General features: G+C 45.2%; 1 non-coding gene across 1 annotated transcript; it reads right to left on the bottom strand.

Moving 5' to 3' along the window:
* Positions 1 to 9027: 9027 nt before the first annotated feature.
* On the bottom strand, positions 9028 to 9101 carry TRNAN-AUU (transfer RNA asparagine (anticodon AUU)). The gene has a single exon. It is a non-coding gene; the product is annotated as a tRNA-Asn (tRNA).
* Between the last annotated feature and the right edge of the window lie 420 nt (positions 9102 to 9521).

Here is a 9521-nt window from a genome sequence, read left to right as displayed (position 1 = left end):
GCCCTCCCTCCAGTGTGTACTCCAAAAGAGTGTTTAGTGCAGCCGCTCACCTTGTCAGCAATCGGCGTACGAGGTTACTTCCAGAAAATGTGGAGAAGATGATGATCATCAAAATGAATTATAATCAATTCCTCCGTGGAGACATTCACCAGCAATTGCCTCCAGAAAGTACACAGGGATCTGAGATGGTGGATTCCAGTGGGGACGAATTAATAATCTGTGAGGAGGGTGATGTACACAGTGAAAGGGGTGAGGAATCGGAGGATGATGAGGTGGACATCTTGCCTCTGTAGAGCCAGTTTGTGCAAGGAGAGATTGATTGCTTCTTTTTTGGTGGGGGTCCAAACCAACCAGTCATTTCAGTCAGCCGTGTGGCAGACCCTGTTGCTGAAATGATGGGTTCGTCAATGTTTTTCTTTTCAATCTAAGCCCCTGCAGTTTTCTGTAAGAATCTGCTTCGCTATGATGATCAACAAGTCACAAGGGCAAACACTCAGGGCTGGAGGCGTAGATCTTAGGACCAGCTGCTACAAGCATGGCAAAGGTGTCACTATCATTGGTGACACCCAGAGAGGCAGCGAGGGAGATTGTAATGCAGTGCGCGCAGATAAGCAGCGCAATGGTAAAATGGAGGCATGGTCTCATAGGTAGGGGTGTGGCCTGTTGGCCTGAATCTCCATTTTGTTGCTCCGGGTATCCCGGGGGTTGAGTGCTGCACCCGGGGACTAGTGTGTGAGTGGTGCTGGCTCCTGCACAGTGACAGAAACTGGGTGTTGCACGTAATGTCACAGTGAAACACCCATATTCTGTCACTGAAGAGGAGCCGGCACTTTGGTGTCACCCCCCTTGGCGGGTGACACTCGGGTGTGGGCCGCAACCCCGTTGTGATGCCACTGACCCATGGGAAGCTTTACGTGGCTTACCCATGTGTTAGTAGCCCCAAGCATCTTTTGTGTTAGTCCCTGAAGAAAAACTTCAAATATTTACAAATAAATTTTGTAATCAATGGGCCTAATTCAGTAAGGATTGCAAATTCTGCTAAGTAACAGAATTTGCAATCCTTTGGTTCGCATGCTGGGGCCACCCAGCATGCCGCCTCCCTTCTTGACCACGCTGAAATTGCAGTCGCAGTGCAGTTCAGCGTGATCATAAAAAATGGGTTAGCCTCCTGTTGGTGCAGACTGTATGTGTGCGCAGGAAGCCGCCACCATTTTTGTGATCGCAGCTGCTGCATGTGATGTCATGCAACCGCTCTGACCACGCCTCCTGTTTCTCCGTTGCCGACCCCATTTTGAAGCCCTGCCCACGCACCGCTCCATCTCCGACTTGGAAATGGAGTGTTGCTGACCCCCCCCCCCCCCAGCACCGATTGACAGTCAGAGGCGATCGCATTAACTGCGGGGTGCCGCAGAAAATGCAGGCGCATGCGTATGCTCTTAGCAATTTTTGCAGTTGGACTGCTTATTGCGATTGCAATCCAACCTGAATCAGGCTCTATTACCTATCACAATGCACTGCGGGTAGTACAAAATGGGGTTAATATAAGAGAAAACCCCCCAGAGCTGTGCTCCTTAACTGTCCCTGGTGGCTAGTGGAGCAGCTGCCCAGTAATCAGTGTCCACGCCAGTGCGCACATGGCCCGCCCCCTACAGCCACGCTGGATCACGGTATAGTGTGGGCACAGAAGTCCCTTACCTCCCTTTCATCAGCGGCCTCGTGATCCCGGAGGGCGGTGTGTGTGTGACTTACCTTAGGAAGAAACCGGAGCCTCCGCTGCAGTGACCCAGCAACCAGGGCGCGGGAGTATACTGCGCCGCTGGGAGTGATGGAGCTGCAGTAAAGATGTCTATTAGACCTAGCCTGCTGCAGCCCTTGTAGATTCTTATAAAAAAAGTTCTTCTTTTCTTGTCAAAATTAATAGCTAAGAATAGGCTGCCTGAGGCAGCCCCCTCTTAAGTGGCCTGCTACTGAAGGCACCAACTACAAACTGAGCTCCCTGTTCATGGAAGCGAGGTTATAGAGGAGGGGGCGCTGAGCATCTTGGGAACAGTCAAAAGCTTTGAGCCTGTTGGTGCCTCAGATCAAGATCCTACTCTACACCCCAATCTGAATCCTTGTGGAGTCCAGTGTACCCCACAGAAGAAATGAATGTGTCACACCCATTGGCAGCAACATTAGAATAGCTGCTGATGGGCACAATTGAGAAAGGAAGGGGGGAAAACATTTGAATCCAGCACATATATGTAATTTGAATATGTAATTTGTACCTTCCTACTTTAAAATGTAATGGATGAACCTCACCCTGTGAGAACTATCTTCATGATCAAGAGATCTCATACGCAAGAAAAGCATGTGCTGGGATAGGGCTGTGGAGGGCGGCTGCTCGGGCACACACCCGTCAAGTTAAGGAGATTCAACTGAGGAAGCACAAGGGAACTGCAGGGAGACCACATATTTTCAGGTGAACATGAGAGGGCGGAAGGCTGCCTAATACTGAAGCACCCTCAAACATCAAACCATATGCAACAACTAGTACAAGCATTCCTGGGGAAAGGTCTGCAGCAGACGGATTTGCATACGGTGATGTCATCCAAGCAATGGGCATAGTTGGCTGCAACCCTCGTCTGCATATGAAAAGAGAAAATGGTCACGCAGGGCATGGCGGCCTTTGTGGGGTTGCGCTTGGATGACCCCTAGATCGCTTTATACACCCCCATCAGTGTGGGGCTCATGTCGGCCATGCCCAAGCCCCTGAAGCATTCAAGCTGATTTCTTGCAGCAGCTGCACCCAGTAACAGCTCCAGAGTTGCTCTACAAGACAAGTAAAAGGGTGTGAGCCCTGCAGCACCACCTGTAGTTTGCATACACACATATATAGGACAGCATCTCTTATATGCCCCAGGGGCAATAAAATAGTAGCCTTATCTAGGGTATCCGTCCATGCCGCTACAGCACTACACACCCAGGCCGACGCAATTGCCTGTCTGAGTAAGGTACCTGAATGTGTATAAATGGACTTCAGGGTAATCTCCTGTTTGCGGTCAGCAGACTCTTTGAGGGTAGCCGTATCCTGGGACGGGAGGGCTACCTTCTTGGATAAGCGTGTTAATGCTTTGTCCACCCAAGGGGAGGATTCCCATCGTAACCTATCCGTTGATGGGAAAGGGGAATCCTTTTGGAAATCTGCAGGAGATTCCCAAGCTTTTTCACATAACTCGTTCAGCTCGTGTGAGGGGGGAAAGGTTACCTCAGGCTTCTTTCCCTTGTACATATGTACCCTCTTGTCAGGGATAGGGGGCTCCTCTGTGATGTGCAAAACATCTTTTATTGCCATAATCATATATCAAATGTATTTTGCCAATTTTGGCTGTAACTTTGCATCATCGTAATCGACACTGGAGTCAGAATCCGTGTCGGTATCTGTGTCAACATCTGGATAGTGGGCGCTTATGAGACCCTGACAGTCCCTGCGACATAGGATTAGGCATTGGTTGAGACCCTGACTGTCCCAAAGCTTCTGCCTTGTCTAATCTTTTGTGCAATGAGTTTACACTAGCATTTAAAACATTCCACATATCCATCCAATCAGGTGTCGGCGGAGACACCACGTTCATTTGCTCCCGCTCCTCTCTAATATAGCCTTCTTCCTCAGACATGTCGACACACGCGTACCGACACACCACACACACAGGGAATACTTTTACTGAAGACATTTCCCCCACAAGGCCCTTTGGAGAGACAGAGAGAGAGTATGCCAGCACATACCCCAGCGCTATATAACCCAGGAACAGCACAGTAACTTAATGTTTGAACAATCGGTGAGGGGGAACATCTTGAAACCCCAGTTTGTACCCTTGGGACACTATTTGTAAAACACACGAGTCCATGTCCGAATGAATCCAGAACTGACTGAAGAGTTTTAGACGTGCCCCCACTGGTGCGGGCTCCTGCAAGAGAGCCCCAGCGTCATGCAGTGGATTTGGCAGAAGCAGAGGATGATCTCTGCTCCTGCGATCTTGAAGAGGATGCAGACCTCTTCTCTCTTCTCCTTCCTCTACCTGCAAAGAAAGGGGAATCTTAACTTCTTGCATATCTATTGGGCCGAAATGACTGCATCAGATAATGATGCGTCTTCATCCGTTGGGAGGGAACATAGGGCAAGAAGGTTGACTTACCTGCGGGAGCTGCCGAGATCAAATTAACTAGGCAGTCACCAAACAAGGCTTCACCTTCATAGGGAAGAGACTCCCTTTCTTCTTGGAGTCAGCATCAGCATTCTCTTGGTGAATCCACAATGCCCTCCTATCCGACACTGCCATGAAATTGGCCCGTGAACTCAAGAGTCCTATATCCCTTGCAGTCTCACGTAAGTATGCTGCAGTGTCCTTGATATGATACAACGTAAGGAGTATCCCATCTCTCCAGGGTATCTATATCGGATGACAAGGTATTCGACCAATTCTTGAATATTACTACTCACCCATGCACATGTAATGGCAGGTCTAAGTAATGTACCCGTGGTTACATAACTAGAAATAATGTAGCTTCCTGCATACGATCCGCTGGATTTGTGACAGGGCCCCGTGCAGAACAGGGGGTGACTCCCACTTTATTCTGTCCGCGGCGGGAAATGAATAAACAACCAGAATCCTTTTGGGGATTTGAAACCATCTTGTCGAGCTGGCCCAGACTTTCTCAAACAGAGATGGAGGAACGTTACATCAGCTTTCATTATATATCTATATATACATACATATAGACCCCTTTGTCAGGAACAGCAGGGTCTTCAGTGATTTTAATATGTCCTTAATATCCACAATCATGTACTGAATGCTCCTTGCCAATATTGGATCTAATCAGGAAACATTATGGTCGACATAAGTATCAGTATCCGTGTCAGTATCAGTGTGTAGTAACTGGGCAAAATAACATTTTTGCGACCCAGCGGGGCCTGAGGGAAAAGAAACATAGCCATGAATATCACATCTATTCTCTACGTCTGTGTCTGGGACACAGATTTATCCAACCTTACTCTGATATTACTGAAACATTTACCCAGTCAGTTATTGGTGGTGCCAACAGGGCCACCATCATATGTCTGCATTCCTAATATAGTTTCCTCTTGGGAAAAACATTCAGCCACCGACATGTTGACACACATATACCAAGTACCCACAGACACACCGGCTTATGGGGGACAGACCGTCAGTAAATCTGTCAGAGGGACACAGAGGATTTTTCAGCTCACAATCCAGCGCCAAAAGTACACAGTCTGGGAAATAATAAACTCTATAGTGATAGACTTGTAATGCTCTAAAGATGTTCTGGTGAGGTGAGGAAGAAGCCCCGCCGCTGTAATGGCGCGTATCTGTCCCGCTCAGAAATAATTAATTACGCTAGCGGGGTAAGGACAGTGCCCAGGCACTAATGTCCACTTTTTCCAGCCTTTTGTGAGGAATTTATGCTGCCCAGGGTGCCCCCCCCCGTGCCCTGCACCCTGCAGTGCCTGTGTTTGTGTGGGAGCATGGCGCGCAGCGTTCCGCTCGCTGCTCGGTACCTCAGAATGCCGTCACTGAAGAAGAAGTCTTCTGTTCTTCTGCTACTCACCTGTCTTCTGGCTCTGTAAGGGGGTGACGGCAGGCTGCGGGAGTGTGCATCTAGGCGTACCCAGCGATCAGCACCCTCAGGAGCTAATGGTGTCCTGTCAGCCTGAAGCAGAGCCATTGAACTCACTAGAAGTTGGTCATACTTCTCTCCCCTAAGTCCCACGAAGCAGGGAGACTGTTGCCAGCAGCCTCCCTGAAAATAAAAAAAACTAACAAGTCTTTTCAGAGAAACTCAGTAGAGCTCCCCTGTAGTGCATCCAGTATCACTGCGCACAATACTAAAACTGGAGTCTGGAGGAGGGGCATAGAGGGAGGAGACAGTTCACACCCTTTGAAAGTCTTAAAGTGCCCATGTCTCCTGCGGATCCCGTCTATACCCCATGGTTCTTAATGTGACCCCAGCATCCTCTAGGATGTATGAGAAAACAAATAACGCACACACGAGGAGGAGAGAACTAAGGAAGCTATAAGGAGAAGAGGGGAGGGAGGGGGGGTTGAAAGGTAAGGTAGTAAAGGCATATTGGATAAACTACAACCTTATACATATTCATTAATGTACCAGTAGTTAGAAGTAGAAGAGCTCTAACAGAAACCACAAAGCTTAGCTAAAGCCACACCACACTGGATATGCCCAATCTCATTTGATTTTTGTAGCAAAGCAGTATTGGACTTTGTTAATACATGGATGGGAGACTGCTTGGTAGTATCAGATTCTTTAGGTGTTTTTAAACTACCAACACCATTTTCTTGGTACATTTAATTTTTACATGTATTCTTTTATGTACCAGAAGTTAGAAGTAGAAGAGCTGTAACAGAAACCACCAGCTCATCTACAGCCACAGCACACTGGATTTGCCCAATCTCTCCTGATCATAGAAGCTGAGCAGTGTTGGTCCTGGTTTTAGTACTTGGATGGGAGACCACAAGGAAATACCAGGAGCTGTGTGTATTTTTACAATACTAACACCGTTCTCTTGATGCATTCCATTTTGAAACATTGGGGCAGATCTATTAAGCCTGGTGAACTGATAAAGTGCAAGGTGATAAAGTACCAGCCAGTCAGCTCCTAACTGTCATTTTTCAAACCCAGCCTGTGACATGGCAATTAGGAGCTGATTGGCTGGTACTTTATCACCATGCAAATTATCATTTCACCAGGTTTAATAAATCGGCTGCTTACTCATTTATGTACGAGTAGTTAGAAGTAGAAGAACTCTAACAGAAACCACTAAGCTCATCTACAGCCACACCACACTGTATATGCCCAATATCACCTGATTTTAGGCCTGGTTTGTTCTTGGATGTGAGACCACCTGGGAATACCAGGTGCTGTAGGTAGTTTTATACTACCAACACCGTTCTCTTGATGCATTCCATTTTGAAACATTGGGGCAGATCTATTAAGCCTGGTGAACTGATAAAGTGCAAGGTGATAAAGTACCAGCCAGTCAGCTCCTAACTGTCATTTTTCAAACCCAGCCTGTGACATGGCAATTAGGAGCTGATTGGCTGGTACTTTATCACCATGCAAATTATCATTTCACCAGGTTTAATAAATCGGCGGCTTACTCATTTATGTACGAGTAGTTAGAAGTAGAAGAACTCTAACAGAAACCACTAAGCTCATCTACAGCCACACCACACTGTATATGCCTCTTCTTACATTCCGCTGCACTTATTGTGGGGTAGCCGCAATCCCTTCTGCTGTACGGTTCCACATTACATTGTTTCTTGTCACTTCCTGTTGATGCAGTAAGGAAACATCCAGGAATTACAGCAGCTTAGTTTTTTTTTTTTTTTAACTGGGGCAATTTAGCTAGATCACAGGGCAATTTAGCTCCTTTGGTCCTTTTTTTAGGACCAGTTAATCAGACAGTTGAGCAAACTGAAAAACAGCTAACAGGAAATTTCCACTTAAATGGTATTTTCTAATCTTATCTGACCATGACTAAGAATAAAGGATACACAAGATAAACTCTTAGAGCCATGGACCTTATCCATGTTTAAGCTCCATCAAATCTGTAATCAATAGCACTACATGCTCCCACTTTACCACTGTACTATATACTCTACCTGTGTTTTTAAGGTAAAAACACCATTTAACCCCAGTGACACTTGAATTAAAGCAGCAGCCTCTGGAATAGCATTCCTTAGCATTAATCCCAGGAAATCTGCAATCTTCACGCTCTTTGATAGCCATGCTACATTGCTGTTTACTTGGATGGAGCAGAGAGCACAACATCAGGACATAGGAAATATTACAATGCATGATAAGAAAGGTGTGAGCTCTACAGCAAGGCCTCTAACCCTTTGCCAGTGCCAAATACATAGGGCTTAACTCAGATCTGATCACAGCAGCAAATTTATTAGCTAAAACCATGTACACTGCAGGGGGGGGGGTGTATAATATGTGCAGAGAGAGTTAGATTTTGGTGCGGTGTGTTCAAACTGAAATCTAAATTGCAGTGTAAAAACAAAACAGCCAGTATTTACCCTGCACACAAACAATATAACCCACCTAAATCTCTCTGCAAATGTTATATCTGCCCCCCCCCCCATCCCTGCAGTGCACATGGTTTTGCCCACTAGCTAACAAATTTGCTGCATCTGGGAATTACAGCAGCTTAATATTTCTTTTTACAGAAGGTTCAGCAAATTAAATTATTTAGTGAAATACTGTAATCATAACAGTTACAGGGATATTGTAGGTAGATTTATTGTCAGTGGATAAATGTAAAAATTAAACCCTTAGGCATAGTTCCAAAATGCTGTCATTGCAATCCAGATTTTAAGGATATCATGCTTGAGCACAGGTGACTTAATTAGAACTTCGGTCAATGTGAATTAACCATTGGACTCAACCATGGTTATCCTTAAAACCCAGGGGTCTATTTAAGATCGATCTTAATCGATGTTGGGCTTCCAGGTTGAAAAAAACACACACATTTGTTTTCACATTAAACAGACTTCCACATGAGAAAGCAGCAAGGATGCAGTGGCGTTAATGTTTCCTGGTGTCAACTTGTATTATTTCAGTAGACATTGAAATGAGGATGCATCTTGCTGCCTTTCCAATGAAGCAAGTTTAATTTAGTAATAGGTGAAAAACCATCCTTACAAAGGTGTTAATCAGAGACTTGGCTTTGTGGACACTTTTCAGAGAACAAATTTGTTAGCATAAAAATAAAGCCAGAAAATGAAGAGCTGTTTAATCACTCGATTGGATTTTTCTGCCAGCATATTTTTTTTCTCTGCAACCCACTGCTAAATTGTGCTTCCTAGCTGTTTTTTATAAAATCACTGAATCAAATCTAACTCTGATTACATCAGAGAAGGCCATGTACCCTACACCATAAGAGGAGGTTTGAAATTTTGACTTGTCTACTTAAATATCACCAAAATCTGATCACAAGGTTAATTACGTCCCTGGGTGGGATTGAACCACCAACCTTTTGGTTAATAGCCAAACACACTAACCGATTGCGCCACAGAGACACTTTGCAAAAGTCCATACTGACAAAGGCTAATAAGCATTCATCTAAAACGTTTCCTAGAAAAACTTTAAAAAGTCAATAATCTGGAGAGTTTTTGTAAGATGTTTCTTCCATCAACCAACGAAGAAACACATTGGTACTTTCCCATGATGAGTGAGTGCTTCAGGATCTCTTGCACTTACATGTGCAGCAGAGTACTGCAATGGAAGCATGCTGGGCCCATAACCCAGAGGTAGGCAGATTGAAACTATCCTCTGCTATATGCATTTTTTTTGTTAATTAAAGTAATCCAAAACTGGGATTGATATTTTGTCTCTTTTATTTTTACTTAAAGTACAATAACTTTTACCATTTTAATTTGTTTTAATAGTATATTGACAGTATTATTTTCTTTCTAAAATCCACTTCATTTTCTTTACCC

This window comes from Pseudophryne corroboree, unplaced genomic scaffold, assembly GCF_028390025.1.
Source record: "Pseudophryne corroboree isolate aPseCor3 unplaced genomic scaffold, aPseCor3.hap2 scaffold_377, whole genome shotgun sequence".
NCBI lineage: Eukaryota > Metazoa > Chordata > Amphibia > Anura > Myobatrachidae > Pseudophryne > Pseudophryne corroboree.
This window is presented reverse-complemented; position numbering and strand designations above follow the sequence as displayed.